Genomic DNA, 20,714 nt, shown 5'->3' with positions numbered 1-20,714 from the left:
CTATTACAAAGCAGCACTCTTATAAGGGCACTTTTATTGTACATTCCAACTAACAAAAGAGGTAAAATTGATCTGTTATCATCTAATTTGTCAAGGCAACGATAGGAATCACTAATTCCCTACATTAACATAGTCAAGCATAAAAATACAACACTCCTATGATGCATGCAGCTCCTAACACTTTATCAATTTCATGAAAATCTTTATCTCAAGCTTTACTTTTACTTTTCAATATGGTTTCAGACCATATTTATTTGGTGAAGAACTTGAAAGAGTGATCCAAACTACTGTTCATATCTACAATCAAAATAAAAGTTAGCAACAGGGTTTCTCTAAAGGCTTCATTGAAATCCTGGTTATTTTTGTTTAATGAATATAACAGAAGCTTTCAACTAGTTTGAGCTCTCTAAATCCTGAATATTTATGGAGATAAATCATTTCAAGTTCAAACCCTAATATTCATCTTTAAATTGTTTTCCACTGGTCCATCACTTTACCTTTGTCACATCACAAAGCAGGAAGATGTTGACAAACAAGCTCACAAGAACCATGTTGCATGGGTGTGCTTGTGTTTCCTTTGCAAATGAAAATTTTGGACGGAACAATAAGGATCACTATAATAACAATAATCCCAACATAATTATGGTTGACTAGAGTTGTATTAATATAATACTCTGTGCACAAGGCATAAGGGCATCTAAGAGGAGGGCCAGAGAAGGCTGAGAAGCCATCTATTTGGACAGGCAGGCCCGAGGGCTCAAAACCCCAGCCTAGGCCCAGCCAGCCAGCATGCTGCCTGTCCATTTCAAAGGATTGGGCATGGCCTGGGCCAAAGCCCAATCAGGCCACGGTGGGTCCCCAAGAACCAGCGCAGGTACAGCCTACTGGCCAGCACTAATAAGGCACATTTCAGACCTCTCTGATTTGGGTTGCAGGCTTCTAGCTAAGGACTTGAAAGCTAATAGAAAAAATAGATTATCCACAGGAGATGCAAGCACAAAATAAAACAATGTTTTAGTTCCACAATGGATAAAGATTATACATCAATTTTAAAGTCGTTGAGTCAGACACCTGCATTTTTTATCTGTCAAGGCATAATATTATTATAGAGAGCCACTGAATTCTGTTCTTTCAAGTTAATGAAGCTACACAAGAACACTCAATTTGTAATAGCAGTTAATAAGTTCTCCAAAGATATTTAATGAAGCAATTTACTAACCACATGAAGATGTACTCACCAAACAAGAAAAAACACAAGGCAATATTTGATCAGAAGATGAATCAGATTTAGCACCAGGAAAGCACCTCCGAGATTGAAGTAAATATAGTGCAACGAAGAACAGTTTGGTGCATTCTCAAGCAACGTAGAATATACCGATGGGCATCACTTAATAGACATGATGTTATGACCACAATCTTCTTCGCAGGAACCACAAAACTGGAATTCCAATCAACCACCTACTTAAAAGCAGAACACAGAAAATAAGCATAATTTCATCATTCTACAGTATGTAGAACAATGACTAAATGTCGAACTCGAAATGCTTAAGTGGAGTTCAATATCCACATGGTTGCTGAGAATCCAAGTGCTCTTTGCCATGTGCAGTCTGAGATCAGATTAAGAACATTCTAACAACATATTTTATGGAGTTCCAACAAGAGCCTACTTAAATGTATAATATAAGATATCAGCACAATCCTATAAAGCTGCAGTTTATGAGACAATGTTCAAATCAAGAGTGTTGCTGAATGTTCAAGAATTATTTGCCATATAAAGGCAGTATGACATCAGATTAAGAACATGATACATGGATTACATGCTCCAGCTAAAACCTGAATTACAAGCATGCAACCAGGAGTAGAAAAATCATCACATGAATTTATTCTTGCATAAGATAGCAGCCGTCCTTGAAACATTACTTGTCCAATCTGCATACACTGTGCATTTCTTCTTGTGAAATAACTTCAATCGTGTGCAGTTATCTTTGATTAATTAAAGAGGAAATCACATAAAAAGCACAAAATGACTTTTTGGAATTTCCTGCCCATGGATATCATCAGAAATTTTAAAATATCTGCAGTTCTTCGCACTATGTAAGAATTCTGAAAAAGGGCAAAACCAGTGAGAAACTGCAAGCAAAAGGGAAAACTAAGGAAATTGTTTGCACTTTGTAATTGTGCACACACACACACACATAGATACATGCACCAAGCATCTAAATCAACCATGTTCATTAATTGAATCAAATTTTAGAACGCACATGAAATGATGGAACAAAATGAATAATAATATCAACCTATCAAATCAAGCATATATAAATATTTGGAAATAAAAGCATTTTTTCCCACAACTTTTAGAGGGGTTAAATCTCTTTCTTTATGTTTTACTTTGTTTATAGAAATGTAAAATGATATCTCTACTAAACGCATGTGCTTTTTTTAAGCCATACAGATGGCTACTTTTAGTAATAAGCTCTTAGTTTCACCATGATGGTAGCATAAGGATGTCAACTTGTCATAGTTGATATAGTTGAGGAGTTGACCTGTCACAAAGACACGGATGGATACAGATACGTGATACAGATTCGTAAAAAAAATTCAAGAGTTGAACAGGACATATATATATATATATAACTGCTTAAATTTATGAAAATGCTAGAGCATGACATCAATAAAATTAAAATGAATTTACTTACAAAACAAATTTAAAGATGCTAAATTTGGGACTAACTTGGCCAATTTTTGCAACACCATATCAGTGGCAAATTAGATCAACTAGAAACAAATGAAAATAATACTCACTTCATCAGAGGACCGTAAATGTAACCTAGATATATTATGTGGCCTTAGTTGTCAAAGGCGCTACGCAGAGCCTAGGCAGTGAGCCCCTAAAAAGACTAGGTGAGTGCCTAGGCGGACTAGGCAGTACCTCAAATAAAAAAAACATACAAAATATGTAAACAAACTATTAAAATTAATAACAAATATGTATACAACATAAAATCAATCAACAATACACAATAGACAAATAATAACATGAGGGGGAGTGTTAAAATGTAAAGTGTAATGTAACATATATATAATAATATTATTATATTATATTATTATTATATTTTTTTAGTGTTTTTTTATTTTTATTTCCTTTAATTTATTTATTTTTATATCTAGTTCACGTTGAACTAGCTATGAAACTTAGTCAAATTCTAGTTAGAACTTGACTAAGGGTCTAGCCGTTGGACTAGAGTCCAACGACACTTTTGGGAGAGCTCAAAGTGAGCTCTCCCAACCCGATTCTCATTGTATAAATAGGGGTGAACCCCTCCATTGTAAAGCACTTGAAATGCTTCTTAAGCATTTTTATTATCAATACAGATTTATCTATTTATTGTTGTGTTCTTCCTTTTATACCCTTTTATGGGTTTGCTTGAATTGTCTTTTTAGACATTCTTTTGGTAGATTCAAGTGTATTTGTGAAAGACCACCATTTTCTTACATGGTATCAAAGCCGTGGAGATCATAGATCTTGAAGAGCTTTCACCTCGTTTTTCGTATCTCCCTTGCAAAGGTGTTTCATCACCTTGTTCTTGGCTCAAGAAGATTCGTTGAAGAAAGAAGGCTATTGAAGAACCTCTCTTACTACAAAATGTTGTACTGCATCCTCTCTTTTATTTGCTTTTGTCCTCTTTTTTTTCTTTTTTCTCTTCTCTCATCTAATTTTTTCTCACCCTTGTAAAAGATGGATGACAATGATAAGATCACCATCATACCCATGAAGCTAAACGATACTAATTATGTAATGTGGGCTTCGATTATGAAGCATCACATTTGGGGAAAAGGGCTATGGGGTATAATGGATGGTTCTGATTCAGAACCTAGACTATCCCTTACCAAAGTAGAGGGTGATAAAGAAGTTCCTCTAACGAAAGAGGAGAAGAGCAAAGTGTTAGCCACTTATGAAAAGAAATGGAAAGAGTGAAAGATAGGGCATGCAAAAATTATGTCATGGCTAATTAATAGTGTAGACATTAAAAAATACTCCAGTCTTGCTAAGTTTGAACATGCCGATAAGGCTTGGAAATACCTTAAAAATATGTATTCTCTTAAAGATATTACACACGTGTGCAATTTACAAGACAAAGTTCGGACTATGACTCAAAAGGATAAAACCATTCGAGAATATTACAATAAGTTGTCCGAACTTTGAGAAGAATTGGTTCTTTTAAAGCCAAAATGGCATCGTCCCGAAAACATTGAGCTCCGTCAAAAACAACTTGACATGGAGCATTTTTATCAATTTGTAAACGGTTTAAGACCGAAATTTGAGTCGACTAAATCAGCTCTTCTTCATCGAGGAAAAGTTTTCTCTATCGTTGATAATATAGAGGAACTAACTATGGAGGAAAATAGAATTAAAAAGAATAATCTAAAACCAAAGGATGATTCTGTTCTAGCTGTGTCTAGACCGGGTAACCATGTACGTTCTTACAAGTCATCTCATTTTAATAGACAAAATGGTGACTTTGATAAGAGAAAAGTTGTTTGCCACCATTGTCATAAATAAGGGCATTATAGGCCTCAGTGTCCTAAACTTAGAGAGCTAAGGGAAAAAAGAGTTGTGATTGTTGGATCGAAACCCAAAGATTGAGATGCACTGGTTTCTATGGCTCAATTAATGGAGATTCTTCAACCTCTCATCAAAGGGGCTTTCTCCTCACCTGAAGCCTCAATCGGAGCAGTTGTTTTTATTAGAATATGGACTGGATATGGATCCGATATAGAATCCATATCCATTCACGAGTTTTGTTTGCTTTGTATTCTAATGTAACATGTGTTACTAATAAGGGGCACTTTTGTCCTTGTAAAAGATTATTATAACCCTATTAAGACTAATGAAGCATTACTGCAGCCATAAAGTTAACATTGGCTGCTGATTTCTGAAACTCCTCTCCTTTCCCCTTACTTTTTCTCATACTTTCAGTAGATCACGTCAGTTCATAAGCAAATTTATCATGGTATTAGAGCAGGATTAATCTTGTGCGTGAAGAATATCTGAAAACTCGTGCCTGGTCAGCGTGAAAAGTTGGCAGTTCGCAGATCTGAAAGTTGGCAGATCACGTGCTTGGTCAGCGTGAATAGTTTCTGATAGATCTGAAAACTCGCAGATCTGAAATCTCCTTTCTATTATCTCACAGAGCCTTTTTCAACGTGAAAGTTGGTAGGTCACGTGATCTTAACTCATCCTTCTTTTCCTTTCTGTTATTTATGTTTCTTTAAGTATCAATCTGCCGTAGATCTGAAAGTTTCCCAGATCTATTTCTTTTCTTCTATTATCTCACAGATCTAAAATCCCTTCAGATCTGCTATGTCGTAGATCTGAAATACTTTCAGATTTATTATCGTCTCTCTCTGACGCAAATTTGAAAGTTGCGACAGATCTGCTATCAGTCCTTTTTTTTATATTCCTCGCAGATCTGAAATCCCTTCAGATCTGCTATTCTATCTTTGTCACAGCCTTTAGTGATCATTTTGTCTGTCGCAGATCTGAAAATATTTTCAGATCTGCTATCAACCCTTTCAGCCCCATAAAGTCAAGTTCAAAACTGTTGCAAGTCTCAAATCTGTCTGCCACGCCTACTTATTTTCATTTATCTTAATTCTTTGTCAGTCCTTTATTTTCTGTCTCAGCCACCAGTCTCTTTCCACTGTCAAACAGTCTATCAATGGATTCTTCAGGTAATTCGGGTCTCTCTTCCAGTTTCTTGGGGCAGTTAGTTTCAGAAAAGTTAACTACCAACAACTATTTGACTTGAAAAAGGCAGATTGTCCCTTTTATTCGGAGTCAAGATCTTTCAGGCCACTTGGATGGATCGACTCCAATGCCTCCAGAATTTATCACAACCGAAACCAAAGAGGATGGAGGATTGTCGAATATTATTCGCAACCCTGCATTTGTTACTTGGATGAAGCGCGACCAGGCACTCGTCGCATACATCACTTCCACATTGTCACAAGAAGTCTTGATTTTCATTCCTGATGATTGCGCATCTAAGGTTTTGTGGGATGCTTTAGCTCAGACCTACTCTCAGATATCAGAGGCTAAAGTGTTGTTTCTTAAACGCGAATTTCAGATGTTAAAAAAAGGGTGCAATAAGCATTATTGAATTCTTAAATCAAGTCAAAAGCATCACAGATCAATTAGCCATAATTGGATATCCAGTCTCAGATAAAGAAAAGGTGCAGCAAACACTGAATGCCCTGGGATCAGAATATCATGTTCTTGTTACATCCTTATTATGCTTGCCTACGTTGCTCTCCTTTGAGGAATTACGCGTCAAACTCTTTCAGTATGAGATGACACTAAAAATCATATCTGAAGCTTCAACAGGACAATCATCTACGCATGAGGTTCTTGCCACAGGGGTGATAGCTGATCGCGCACGAGGAGGACGTGGCAGAGGCAAGGGAAATCCAATCTAGGGTGGACATGGGTTACTACCTACACCAACTTCCAATGTCAGTTTTTCAAAGAATGTTCCCACATGCTATCAGTGTAACAAACGAGGTCACGTCAAGGCCAACTGCTGGTTCAACCCACAAAATCGTAATAGAATGCAAAACACTAGAAATGTTGGTATATCAGGAACTGCAGGTACATTTCGGGTCAGTGATGATGCTAAGGATCCTCTACTATCTGTTATGGCCAACTTGAATCTGCAGCAGAATGATGATGGAATATGGTATGTTGACTCTGGGGCAGCAACCCATGTCACTGGCAATGCATGTAAGTTCTCTACTTTGACTCTCTATTTTGGTAAATCTAATATTGTAACCGGAGATGGGACTCACCACCCTATTTCAAACATAGGCAATGTCCTCATTCCTTTGTCTGAGTCATCTATCCCTTTATCTGATGTTGTTCATGCACCGAATATAAAGAAAAATATTGCATCTGTTTCTAAGCTTGTTGATTCTACCAATTCTTCTGTGGAATTTACACTTACTTCTGTCTTTGTCAAGGATCTTCAAACGAAAGAAATGTTCGCTAAAGGAGAGCCACGTGGAGACATGTATGTCTTTAATGAAGATCCAGCCTTCAGTGTCTTAAAGCCCAAGTCTGATCTCGTCTCTAAAAGCGTCCTAAGTACATCCAAATGTAATAAGTCTGATCTTTGGCATTCTCATCTTGGTCATTGTAGTCAAGTCTTTATTGAAAAGTTAGTGTCCAATGGTTTTCTTTCGGAGTCTGTTTCACCTTCATTGAAGGATAAAATATGTCCCAGTTGTCAGGTCTGCAAAAGTCATGGACTCCATTTTCATCAAATAAATAAAAGAACTTCCATGCCCTTTGAGATAATATGTTCAGATGTTTGGGGCCCAGCCCCTAATCCTTCCTCTTCTGGAAGTAAATATTATGTATCTTTTATTGACAGTTTCTCTCGTTTTACCTGGATATCCTTTATGAAACACAAATCAGAGGTTTTTTCCATTTTCCGTCACTTTCATGCCTATGTTAAAAATCAATTCTCTCAAACTATCCAAATTCTCTAATGTGTTGAAGGTGGTGAGTATTCCTCCAAAGAATTTTTAGATTCTCTCCAAGATAATGGGATGCATCGTAGAGTTTCTTGCTCGTACAGTCCACAACAAAATGGAATTACTGAACATAAACATAGACATATTGTAGAAAGTGCAATGAGTATGATGTATGGGAGTAACTTACCCATTAGTCTTTGGACTGAAGCTTTTCACACTGCCACTCATGTGATAAATCGTCTTCCTATGCCTATTCTTGAAAATCAATCTCCCTATTATGTTCTCTTTGGTGCACATCCCGATTATAATTAGTTACGAGTTTTTGGATGCACGAGGACTAAATTTCAGGACAAAGCCTCTATATGCCAATTTGTAGGTTATGTAGATAAACACAAGGGTTACAGGTGTTATGATCCTGCCAATAAGAAGATTAGAATTTCCAGAAATGTTGTTTTTGATGAAAATAGTTTTATGGGAAAAGAAGCAGACGTCAATCGTGAACATATTGGTGCAGTTGCTAATTGGTATGATCCATGGCTTAGTGCTGAACTTATTTCACATGTTGCCGAACATACTATTTTGACTCCTGAAAGCATACATGGTGAGACAGTTTCAGATGATGCATCACAAGCAAAGTGTCTGAGATACAAAGGTAATGTGTATACCAGGAGACCTAGAGAGCAAACGAATGTACCTGCTGAAAAACACATTGCATTGTCTAATAACAGAGAAGCACCAAGAAGATCAAGCAGGATAAGGCATCCTATTGAAAAGTGGGTTAGTTATGACAACTTTTCTATGGACTTTCAGATTTTTCTATCCCAGATTGAAAAACACGATGAACCACTTGGTTTTCATCAAGCTATCCAATCCAACAAATGGATTGAAGCGATGAATAAGGAGATTGAGGCACTTCATGAGTGTCAAACATGAGAGATAGTTGGTCGTCCTCCAGATAAAAATGTTGTTGGTTCTAAATAGGTTTATAAAATTAAATATAAACCGGATGGTAGCATTGAATGGTACAAGGCGCGTCTTGTAGCCAAGGGTTTCACTCAAGAATATGGTCAGGATTATGATGAGACATTCAGCCCAATGGTGAAAATGGGAACTATTTGCATTATACTTGGCCTGGCGATTGAACATGGCTGGATCCTTAGTCAGCTTGATGTTAAGAATGCATTCCTTCATGGGGACTTAAAGGAAGAGGTCTACATGAAGCAGCCTCAAGGTTATGCAGAGGGAGACCCAAAAGAATATGTATGCAAATTAACCAGAGCTTTGTATGGATTGTAGCAAGCTTCTAGGTCATGGTTTGAAAGTTTTTCCTTAGAAATCCAGAAACATGGTTTCTTTCGTTCCCAACTTGACCATTCTCTGTTTATATATAGGAACGGTACCACTATGGTTTTCTAAATCATATATGTTGATGATATTGTTATCACTGGTAATGCTCCAGGCCATATTCAACGAATTAAAGTTTTATTGAGTATGTGGTTCAAAATGAAAGATCTTGGGGAGCTGAGATATTTTCTTGGTGTAGAGGTAGACAGATAAGATGAAAAAACGTCATTAACTCAACATAAATACACTCTTGATCTTCTGGCTAAAGCAGGAATGATAGATTGTAAACCTCTACCCACACCCAGTGTTGTCAACCAAAGGCTCAGTATTTGTGATGGTGAGTTATATCCTGATGCAGTCAAGTATCGCAGTTTAGTGGGTATGTTACAATACCTTACTTTTACTAGACCAGACATTGTATATTCTGTTAATCAAGTATCTCAATTCATGCATGAACCAAAGACTGGTCACATGGATGTTGTCAAACGCATTCTTCGCTATCTAAAAGGAACGATGGGTGATGGACTCACATATATTCAATCTTCATGGAAGGCACCAAAACATGACATACAGGCCTATACAGATGCAGGCTGGGCAGGGGATCCAGATGAGAGGAGGTCTGTTTCAGGATACTGTGTTTTCATTGGAAGAAATCTTGTCTCATGGAGTAGCAGAAAACAGAAGGCTGTGGCAAGATCTAGCAAAGAGGCAGAGTATAGATCTATGGCAGCTGCCACAGTAGAAGTGACCTGGATTAGGCATCTACTTACAGAAATGGGAGAGGATATTTCAAATTCGACACTTATGTGTGATAATAGAAGTGTTATACAAATTGCATTCAATCTTATTCATCACAGTCGGACTAAGCATATTAAGATTGATCAACATTTCATCAGACAAAAGATAGCCAACAAATAGATTGAACCAGTTTATGTGTCTTCAGAAGACCAAGTTGCTGATATGTTTACAAAAGGTCTTACAAGTCACCGCTTCTGGTATCTGAAGAACAAGTTGCACATGGTTCACTCCCATGCACAACTTGAGGGAGGGTATTAGAATATGGAATATGGACTGGATATGGATCCGATAAAGGATCCATATCCATTCAGGAGTTTTGTTTGCTTTGTATTCTAATGTAACATGTGTTACTAATAAGGGGCACTTTTGTCCTTGTAAAAGATTATTGTAACTCTATTAAGACTAATGAAGCATTACTGCAACCATCAAGTTAACAGTGGCTGCCGATTTCTGAAACCCTCTCCTTTCCCCTTACTTTTTCTCATACTTTCAGTAGATCACGTCAGTTCATAAGCAAATTTATCAGTTTCATCCTTTTTCGATCCAGGTAACTTTTCATGGCTTCTTGACTCTGGTGTTTCTTTCCGTATGATCCCAAATGATAACAGTTTATCCAAATGTTTAAAAAACAAGTCAAGTGTATCAAAAGTTTTTACAACTGATGAAACCTCTCTTGAAATAGAAGGAATAGGAAATTTTGAAAAAGTCCATAAAACTAAGAATTTTTTTATTCCAGAAGTAAGATATATTCCTAAACCAAATTTAAATCTTTTATCTGTTTCTCAAATATCTGATTATGGATGTAATATCTGAAATGAAATGGGGATCTTCGAAACACGAGCTTAGATTAACAAGGGCAAGTGTCAAGAATGACACTAAAGCATAACCCTTAAAAAGGGTATAACTGGAAACAAAATAAAAATAAAAAATGTATTCTTTATTGATATGAAAAACCAATTGCTTAAGAAGCATTGGAATGAAATACAAGAGGGGTTGCACCCCTTTATATACATAGCTGAAAGAGGACTCAATAGAGCTGTTGGACACAGTCCAACAACTCTATTTAGAGTTGTTGGAATGTGTCAATCCAACAGCTCTATTAAGAGCTGTTGGAATGTGTCAGTTCAACAGCTCTATTGCTAGTCAAGTCTGGACAGGACTTGACTAGCAACAGTCATTCTAGTTCAAACTGAACTAGATGACATAAAGACAAAAAATAAAAATAAAGGAAAAAATTACAGAAAAGAAAGAAATGAAAAATGTATTTATATATATATATATATAATATTATTATATATACATATGTGTACAATTTTACATTTTAACACTCCCCCTCAAACTTACGGTACAATGAGCGAAAGTTTGTCTAAGAGAAAGTGAAATCGGGGAGCAGCGAGAGGCTTTGTAAAGAAGTCTGCTAACTGATATTTTGAAGTGACATATGGCAGATCAATTATCCCGTGTAGATATTCCTCTCTGACGTAGTGACAATCCATTTCGATGTGTTTGGTGCGTTCGTGGAATGTTCTGTTACTGGCAATGTAGATCGCACTTTTGTTGTCACAACACATTTGTGAAGCCTTTGTTGCTTCAGCTCCCATGTCAGCAAGCAGTCGGCGGAGCCAAACTACTTCCATGGTCGTGGTTGCCATGGCTCTGTATTCAGCTTCGGTGGATGAGAGAGATACCTTCTGCTGCTTTTTACACCTCCACGAGATCAATGATTCCCCTAAAAAGACACAAAAGTCAGTGGTTGAGTGTCTGTTATTGGGATCACCTCCCCAATCAGCATCAGTATATGCAATTAAATCAAGAGAAGAGGAGGAAGATAAGAAAAGTCCTCGTGAAAGAGAGGACTTGATGTATCTGATAATACGCATGACTGCTCCCATATAAACAGAAGTAGGAGCATGTTGAAATTGACTTGCTGTATGAACAACATGTGTTATATCTGGTCTGGTAATGGATAGATAGGAAAGTGCCCCGACAAGCTGTCTATAAGGAGTAGGGTCTGCAAGAAGTTCTCCATCATCAATCTTCATTTTAACATTAACAACTTCTGGAGTGTCAACTTGAAATGAAATGGGGATCTTCGAAACACGAGCTTAGATTAACAAGAGCAAGTGTCAAGAATGACACTAAAGCATAACCCTTAAAAAGGGTATAACTGGAAACAAAATAAAAATAAAAATGTATTCTTTATTGATATGAAAAACCAATTGCTTAAGAAGCATTGGAGTAAAATACAAGAGGGGCTGCACCCCTTTATATACACAGCTGAAAGAGGACTCAATAGAGCTGTTGGGCACAGTCCAACAGCTCTATTTAGAGCTGTTGGAATGTGTCAGTCCAACAGCTCTATTGCTAGTCAAGTCTGGACAGGACTTGACTAGCAACAGTCATTCTAGTTCAAACTGAACTAGATGACATAAAGACAAAAAATAAAAAATAAAGGAAAAAAATTACAGAAAATAAAGAAATGAAAAATGTATTTATATATGTATATATAATATTATTATATATACATATATGTACAGTTTTACATTTTAACACTCCCCCTCAAACTTACGGTACAATGAGCGAAAGTTTGTCTAAGAGAAAGTGAAATCGGGGAGCAGCGAGAGGCTTTGTAAAGAAGTCTGCTAACTGATATTCTGAAGTGACATATGGCAGATCAATTATCCCGTGTAGATATTCCTCTCTGACGTAGTGACAATCCATTTCGATGTGTTTGGTGCGTTCGTGGAATGTTCTGTTACTGGTAATGTAGATCGCACTTTTGTTGTCACAACACATTTGTGAAGCCTTTGTTGCTTCAACTCCCATGTCAGCAAGCAGTCGTCGGAGCCAAACTACTTCCATGGTCGTGGTTGCCATGGCTCTGTATTCAGCTTCGGTGGATGAGAGAGATACCTTCTGCTGCTTTTTACACCTCCACGAGATTAATGATTCCCCTAAAAAGACACAAAAGCCAGTGGTTGAGTGTCTGTTATTGGGATCACCTCCCCAATCAGCATCAGTATATGCAATTAAATCAAGAGAAGAGGAGGAAGATAAGAAAAGTCCTCGTGAAAGAGAGGACTTGATGTATCTGATAATACGCATGACTGCTCCCATATGAACAGAAGTAGGAGCATGTTGAAATTGACTTGCTGTATGAACAGCATGTGCTATATCTGGTCTGGTAATGGATAGATAGGAAAGTGCCCCGACAAGCTGTCTGTAAGGAGTAGGGTCTGCAAGAAGTTCTCCATCATCAATCTTCATTTTAACATTAACAACTTCTGGAGTGTCGACTTTCTTATCATCAGTAATACCAGACCTGAAAACAATATCAAAAGCAAATTTAGTCTGAGATAATAAATATCCTCTAGGAGAATAAGCAACTTCAATGCCTAAAAAATATCTCAACAAGCCCAAATCAGTCATTTCAAAATGAGATTTAAGAAGTGTTTTGATTGTTTCAACTCCCTGTTTATCGCTTCCGGTGATGATCATATCATCCACATAGAGAAGAAGCACAATGATCCCTGCATCAGAATTCTTAATAAACAAAGCAGTGTCAGTTAAACAGAATTGAAAACCAATATCAATCATAACACGACTAAACCTATCATACCAAGCTTTTGGTGCTTGTTTAAGTCCATAAAGAGCTTTTTCTAAGCGGAGGACTTTACCCTTAAGAATACTTAGACCAGGAGGGGGTTCCATATATACTTCTTCAACTAGCTTTCCATTTAAAAAAGCATTTTTGACATCCATTTGAAAAATAGACCATTTTTTGATAGAAGCTAAGGCAATTAAGGTTCGGACAGTAGTCATACGAGCCACCGGAGCAAAGGTTTCTTCATAATCAATCCCATATTCTTGGGCATAACCTTTGGCTACTAAACGGGCTTTATATCTTTCAAGAGTACCATCACTCTTGGTTTTAATTTTATAAACCCATCGACATCCTATAGTTTTCTTCCCTGGAGGAAGATCTTGAATATTCCATGTAGAAGCCTTTTCAAGTGCATCTAATTCAGCTTTCATGGCTTCTATCCATTTGATATCATTTTTTGCTTGAAAATATGTGGATGGTTCTTCATATGAGTGAATTAATGCAATAACTGCCCTATATGTGGGTGAGAAAGACTCGTATGATACAAACTTTCCTGGAGGCCTCGAGATTCGGGTTGATTGTCTAGTTGGAATGTTAGAATATTTCTCAAGTGCACATGGAGGATTAGACTCTTGTCGCCTGGAATATTGAATACTAGTATCTCTATGAACTTCTTCATTTTCAACATTAAGATCAATAATTCTTTGATCATCATCAAAGTTACAGTCAAGGTCATATTCATTAGATGTTGATGTTAGATCTAGCAAAAAGGAGTACTCAGTGACGTCTTTTAATTTTCTAAAATAAAAGAAGCTCTCCTTTTCAAGAAAGGAAACATTTCTAGACACATATAGTTTATTATTTTTGAAGTCAAAACATCTATAACCTTTCTGGTTTTCAGCATATCCTAAAAAGGCACAGGGAATCACACGGGAAAGTTTATCATTTTTGTCAGTAAATATGAAACATAGTCACCATTTTGTCGGTTAAAGTGAGGAGGCCTATATGATCGAACATGATTCCCTGGTCTAGACACGGCTAAAACGGAATCATCTTCAATTTTTAAAGAACCTTTCCGGAGACGATTTTCTTCCATTGTTAACTCTTCAATAGTTTCAAAAATAGAAGAAATTTTTCCCCGGTGAAGTAGGGCCGATTTAGTGGTTTCAAATTTCGGCCTTAATCCAGTGATAAACTGGTAAAAATGTTCAGCATCGAGTTGTTTCTGACGAAGCTCGATGTCTTCGGCACAATGCCACTTTGGTTCTAAAAGGGAAAGTTCTTCCCAAAGTTCGGACAACCCATTGTAATATTCACGAATAGTTTTGTCTCCTTGTGTCATCATTCGAACTTTTTCTTGGAGGTTGCACACGTGTGCAATATCTTTAAGGGAATACATATTCTTAAGGTATTCCCATGCCTTATCGGCATGATCAAATTTGGCAAGACTTGAGCATTTTTTAATGTCAACGCTATTGATAAGCCATGACATTATCTTTGCATGAGATATTCTTCATTCTTTCCATTTCTTCTCGTATGAGGCAATAGCCTTGATTTTCTCTTCTTCCGATAGAGGGACCTCTTTATCTCCCTCCTTTTTAGTAAGAGATAGCTTAGGTTCCGAATCGGAACCATCCACAATCCCCCATAAGCCTTTTCCCCATATATGGTGCTTCATGATTGAAGCCCATGTTACATAGTTCGTATCGCTTAGTTTCATAGGCATGATGGTGACTTTATCATTGTCATCCATCGATTACAAGGAGAGAAAGAATAGGGATAGAAGAGAAATAAGAAGGAAAATGAAAAAGAAAGAAAAAAAATAATACAACAAGATGTGAAATCTTCTCCAATGAAGTGATAAAACACTTCTCTTCAAGAAGCGAACACTTTTGCAAACGGGCACGGAAACCGAGGCAGCTTTTCCTCAAGATTTAGTACTTCCGCGGCTCTGATACCATGAAATGAAATGGGGATCTTCGAAACACGAGCTTAGATTAACAAGAGCAAGTGTCAAGAATGACACTAAAGCATAACCCTTAAAAAGGGTATAACTGGAAACAAAATAAAAATAAAAATGTATTCTTTATTGATATGAAAAACCAATTGCTTAAGAAGCATTGGAGTAAAATACAAGAGGGGCTGCACCCCTTTATATACACAGCTGAAAGAGGACTCAATAGAGCTGTTGGGCACAGTCCAACAGCTCTATTTAGAGCTGTTGGAATGTGTCAGTCCAACAGCTCTATTGCTAGTCAAGTCTGGACAGGACTTGACTAGCAACAGTCATTCTAGTTCAAACTGAACTAGATGACATAAAGACAAAAAATAAAAAATAAAGGAAAAAAATTACAGAAAATAAAGAAATGAAAAATGTATTTATATATGTATATATAATATTATTATATATACATATATGTACAGTTTTACATTTTAACACTCCCCCTCAAACTTACGGTACAATGAGCGAAAGTTTGTCTAAGAGAAAGTGAAATCGGGGAGCAGCGAGAGGCTTTGTAAAGAAGTCTGCTAACTGATATTCTGAAGTGACATATGGCAGATCAATTATCCCGTGTAGATATTCCTCTCTGACGTAGTGACAATCCATTTCGATGTGTTTGGTGCGTTCGTGGAATGTTCTGTTACTGGTAATGTAGATCGCACTTTTGTTGTCACAACACATTTGTGAAGCCTTTGTTGCTTCAACTCCCATGTCAGCAAGCAGTCGTCGGAGCCAAACTACTTCCATGGTCGTGGTTGCCATGGCTCTGTATTCAGCTTCGGTGGATGAGAGAGATACCTTCTGCTGCTTTTTACACCTCCACGAGATTAATGATTCCCCTAAAAAGACACAAAAGCCAGTGGTTGAGTGTCTGTTATTGGGATCACCTCCCCAATCAGCATCAGTATATGCAATTAAATCAAGAGAAGAGGAGGAAGATAAGAAAAGTCCTCGTGAAAGAGAGGACTTGATGTATCTGATAATACGCATGACTGCTCCCATATGAACAGAAGTAGGAGCATGTTGAAATTGACTTGCTGTATGAACAGCATGTGCTATATCTGGTCTGGTAATGGATAGATAGGAAAGTGCCCCGACAAGCTGTCTGTAAGGAGTAGGGTCTGCAAGAAGTTCTCCATCATCAATCTTCATTTTAACATTAACAACTTCTGGAGTGTCGACTTTCTTATCATCAGTAATACCAGACCTGAAAACAATATCAAAAGCAAATTTAGTCTGAGATAATAAATATCCTCTAGGAGAATAAGCAACTTCAATGCCTAAAAAATATCTCAACAAGCCCAAATCAGTCATTTCAAAATGAGATTTAAGAAGTGTTTTGATTGTTTCAACTCCCTGTTTATCGCTTCCGGTGATGATCATATCATCCACATAGAGAAGAAGCACAATGATCCCTGCATCAGAATTCTTAATAAACAAAGCAGTGTCAGTTAAACAGAATTGAAAACCAATATCAATCATAACACGACTAAACCTATCATACCAAGCTTTTGGTGCTTGTTTAAGTCCATAAAGAGCTTTTTCTAAGCGGAGGACTTTACCCTTAAGAATACTTAGACCAGGAGGGGGTTCCATATATACTTCTTCAACTAGCTTTCCATTTAAAAAAGCATTTTTGACATCCATTTGAAAAATAGACCATTTTTTGATAGAAGCTAAGGCAATTAAGGTTCGGACAGTAGTCATACGAGCCACCGGAGCAAAGGTTTCTTCATAATCAATCCCATATTCTTGGGCATAACCTTTGGCTACTAAACGGGCTTTATATCTTTCAAGAGTACCATCACTCTTGGTTTTAATTTTATAAACCCATCGACATCCTATAGTTTTCTTCCCTGGAGGAAGATCTTGAATATTCCATGTAGAAGCCTTTTCAAGTGCATCTAATTCAGCTTTCATGGCTTCTATCCATTTGATATCATTTTTTGCTTGAAAATATGTGGATGGTTCTTCATATGAGTGAATTAATGCAATAACTGCCCTATATGTGGGTGAGAAAGACTCGTATGATACAAACTTTCCTGGAGGCCTCGAGATTCGGGTTGATTGTCTAGTTGGAATGTTAGAATATTTCTCAAGTGCACATGGAGGATTAGACTCTTGTCGCCTGGAATATTGAATACTAGTATCTCTATGAACTTCTTCATTTTCAACATTAAGATCAATAATTCTTTGATCATCATCAAAGTTACAGTCAAGGTCATATTCATTAGATGTTGATGTTAGATCTAGCAAAAAGGAGTACTCAGTGACGTCTTTTAATTTTCTAAAATAAAAGAAGCTCTCCTTTTCAAGAAAGGAAACATTTCTAGACACATATAGTTTATTATTTTTGAAGTCAAAACATCTATAACCTTTCTGGTTTTCAGCATATCCTAAAAAGGCACAGGGAATCACACGGGAAAGTTTATCATTTTTGTCAGTAAATATGAAACATAGTCACCATTTTGTCGGTTAAAGTGAGGAGGCCTATATGATCGAACATGATTCCCTGGTCTAGACACGGCTAAAACGGAATCATCTTCAATTTTTAAAGAACCTTTCCGGAGACGATTTTCTTCCATTGTTAACTCTTCAATAGTTTCAAAAATAGAAGAAATTTTTCCCCGGTGAAGTAGGGCCGATTTAGTGGTTTCAAATTTCGGCCTTAATCCAGTGATAAACTGGTAAAAATGTTCAGCATCGAGTTGTTTCTGACGAAGCTCGATGTCTTCGGCACAATGCCACTTTGGTTCTAAAAGGGAAAGTTCTTCCCAAAGTTCGGACAACCCATTGTAATATTCACGAATAGTTTTGTCTCCTTGTGTCATCATTCGAACTTTTTCTTGGAGGTTGCACACGTGTGCAATATCTTTAAGGGAATACATATTCTTAAGGTATTCCCATGCCTTATCGGCATGATCAAATTTGGCAAGACTTGAGCATTTTTTAATGTCAACGCTATTGATAAGCCATGACATTATCTTTGCATGAGATATTCTTCATTCTTTCCATTTCTTCTCGTATGAGGCAATAGCCTTGATTTTCTCTTCTTCCGATAGAGGGACCTCTTTATCTCCCTCCTTTTTAGTAAGAGATAGCTTAGGTTCCGAATCGGAACCATCCACAATCCCCCATAAGCCTTTTCCCCATATATGGTGCTTCATGATTGAAGCCCATGTTACATAGTTCGTATCGCTTAGTTTCATAGGCATGATGGTGACTTTATCATTGTCATCCATCGATTACAAGGAGAGAAAGAATAGGGATAGAAGAGAAATAAGAAGGAAAATGAAAAAGAAAGAAAAAAAATAATACAACAAGATGTGAAATCTTCTCCAATGAAGTGATAAAACACTTCTCTTCAAGAAGCGAACACTTTTGCAAACGGGCACGGAAACCGAGGCAGCTTTTCCTCAAGATTTAGTACTTCCGCGGCTCTGATACCATGAAATGAAATGGGGATCTTCGAAACACGAGCTTAGATTAACAAGAGCAAGTGTCAAGAATGACACTAAAGCATAACCCTTAAAAAGGGTATAACTGGAAACAAAATAAAAATAAAAATGTATTCTTTATTGATATGAAAAACCAATTGCTTAAGAAGCATTGGAGTAAAATACAAGAGGGGCTGCACCCCTTTATATACACAGCTGAAAGAGGACTCAATAGAGCTGTTGGGCACAGTCCAACAGCTCTATTTAGAGCTGTTGGAATGTGTCAGTCCAACAGCTCTATTAAGAGTTGTTGGACTGTGTCAGTCCAACAGCTCTATTGCTAGTCAAGTCCGGACAGGACTTGACTAGCAACAGTCATTCTAGTTCAAACTGAACTAGATGACATAAAGACAAAAAATAAAAAATAAAGGAAAAAAATTACAGAAAAGAAAGAAATGAAAAATGTATATATATATATATAATATAATATTATTATATATACATATATGTACAGTTTTACATTTTAACACAACTTTCTTATCATCAGTAATACCAGACCTGAAAACAATATCAAAAGCAAATTTAGTCTGAGATAATAAATATCCTCTAGGAGAATAAGCAACTTCAATGCCTAAAAAGTATCTCAACAAGCCCAAATCAATCATTTCAAAATGAGATTTAAGAAGTGTTTTGATTGTTTCAACTCCCTGTTTATCGCTTCCGGTGATGATCATATCATCCACATAGAGAAGAAGCACAATGATCCCTGCATCAGAATTCTTAATAAACAAAGCAGTGTCAGTTAAAAAGAATTGAAAACCAATATCAATCATAACACGACTAAACCTATCATACCAAGCTTTTGGTGCTTGTTTAAGTCCATAAAGAGCTTTTTCTAAGCGAAGGACTTTACCCTTAGGAATACTTAGACCAAGAGGGGGTTCCATGTATACTTCTTCAACTAGCTTTCCATTTAAAAAAGCATTTTTGACATCCATTTGAAAAATAGACCATTTTTTTATAGAAGCTAAGGCAATTAAGGTTCGGACAGTAGTCATACGAGCCACCGGAGCAAAGGTTTCTTCATAATCAATCCCATATTCTTGGGCATAACCTTTGGCTACTAAACGGGCTTTATATCTTTCAAGAGTACCATCACTCTTGGTTTTAATTTTATAAACCCATCTACATCCTATAGTTTTCTTCCCTGAAGGAAGATCTTGAATATTCCATGTAGAAGCCTTTTCAAGTGCATCTAATTCAGCTTTCATGGCTTCTATCCATTTGATATCATTTTTTGCTTGAAAATATGTGGATGGTTCTTCATATGAGTGAATTAATGCAATAACTGCCCTATATGTGGGTGAGAAAGACTCGTATGATACAAACTTTCCTGGAGGCCTCGAGATTCGGGATGATTGTCTAGTTGGAATGTTAGAATATTTTTCAAGCGCACATGGAGGATTAGACTTTTGTCGCCTGGAATATTGAATACTAGTATTTCTATGAACTTCTTCATTTTCAACATTAAGATCAAGAATTCTTTGATCATCATCAAAGTTACAATCAAGGTCAAGGTCATATTCATCAGATGTTGATATTAGATCTAGCAAAAAGGAGTACTCAGTGACGTCTTTTAATTTTCTAAAATCAAAGAAGCTCTCCTTTTCAAGAAAGGAAACAGTTCTAGACGCATATAGTTTATTATTTTTGAAGTCAAAACATCTATAACCTTTCTGGTTTTCAGCATATCCTAAAAAGGCACAGGGAATCACACGGGAAAGTTTATCATTTTTGTCAGTAAATATGAAACAATTGCACCCAAATATTCTTAGTCTAGAGTAGTCTGGAGAAATGTTCATAAGTTTTTCAATGGGAGTGATATTTTGTAACGAAGAAGATGGCATCCTATTAATGAGATAGGTGGCAGTTAAGGCAGCTTCTGCCCAAAAGTCTTTCGGGACTTGATTTGCTATTAATAAAGTCCTAGTGGTTT

At 36.8% G+C, this 20,714-nt stretch overlaps 1 pseudogene across 1 annotated transcript in view; it reads right to left on the bottom strand.

Moving 5' to 3' along the window:
- LOC149839188 (sec1 family domain-containing protein MIP3-like) overlaps window positions 1-20,714 on the bottom strand; it is a 40,586-nt pseudogene that overhangs the window by 10,264 nt on the left and 9,608 nt on the right. The window contains exons 4-5 of the transcript XR_016431455.1: window positions 1,306-1,458; window positions 1,072-1,084 (exon numbers count right to left, since the gene is read on the bottom strand). The product of XR_016431455.1 is annotated as a sec1 family domain-containing protein MIP3-like (transcript). The remainder of the gene's footprint in view (window positions 1-1,071; window positions 1,085-1,305; window positions 1,459-20,714) is intronic.

Source organism: Nuphar pumila, chromosome 4, assembly GCF_984573655.1.
Source record: "Nuphar pumila chromosome 4, dmNupPumi1.hap1.1, whole genome shotgun sequence".
Taxonomy (NCBI): Eukaryota; Viridiplantae; Streptophyta; class Magnoliopsida; order Nymphaeales; family Nymphaeaceae; genus Nuphar; species Nuphar pumila.
The sequence above is the reverse complement of the archived record's forward strand: the minus strand, read 5'-3'. Positions and strand labels throughout refer to the sequence as shown.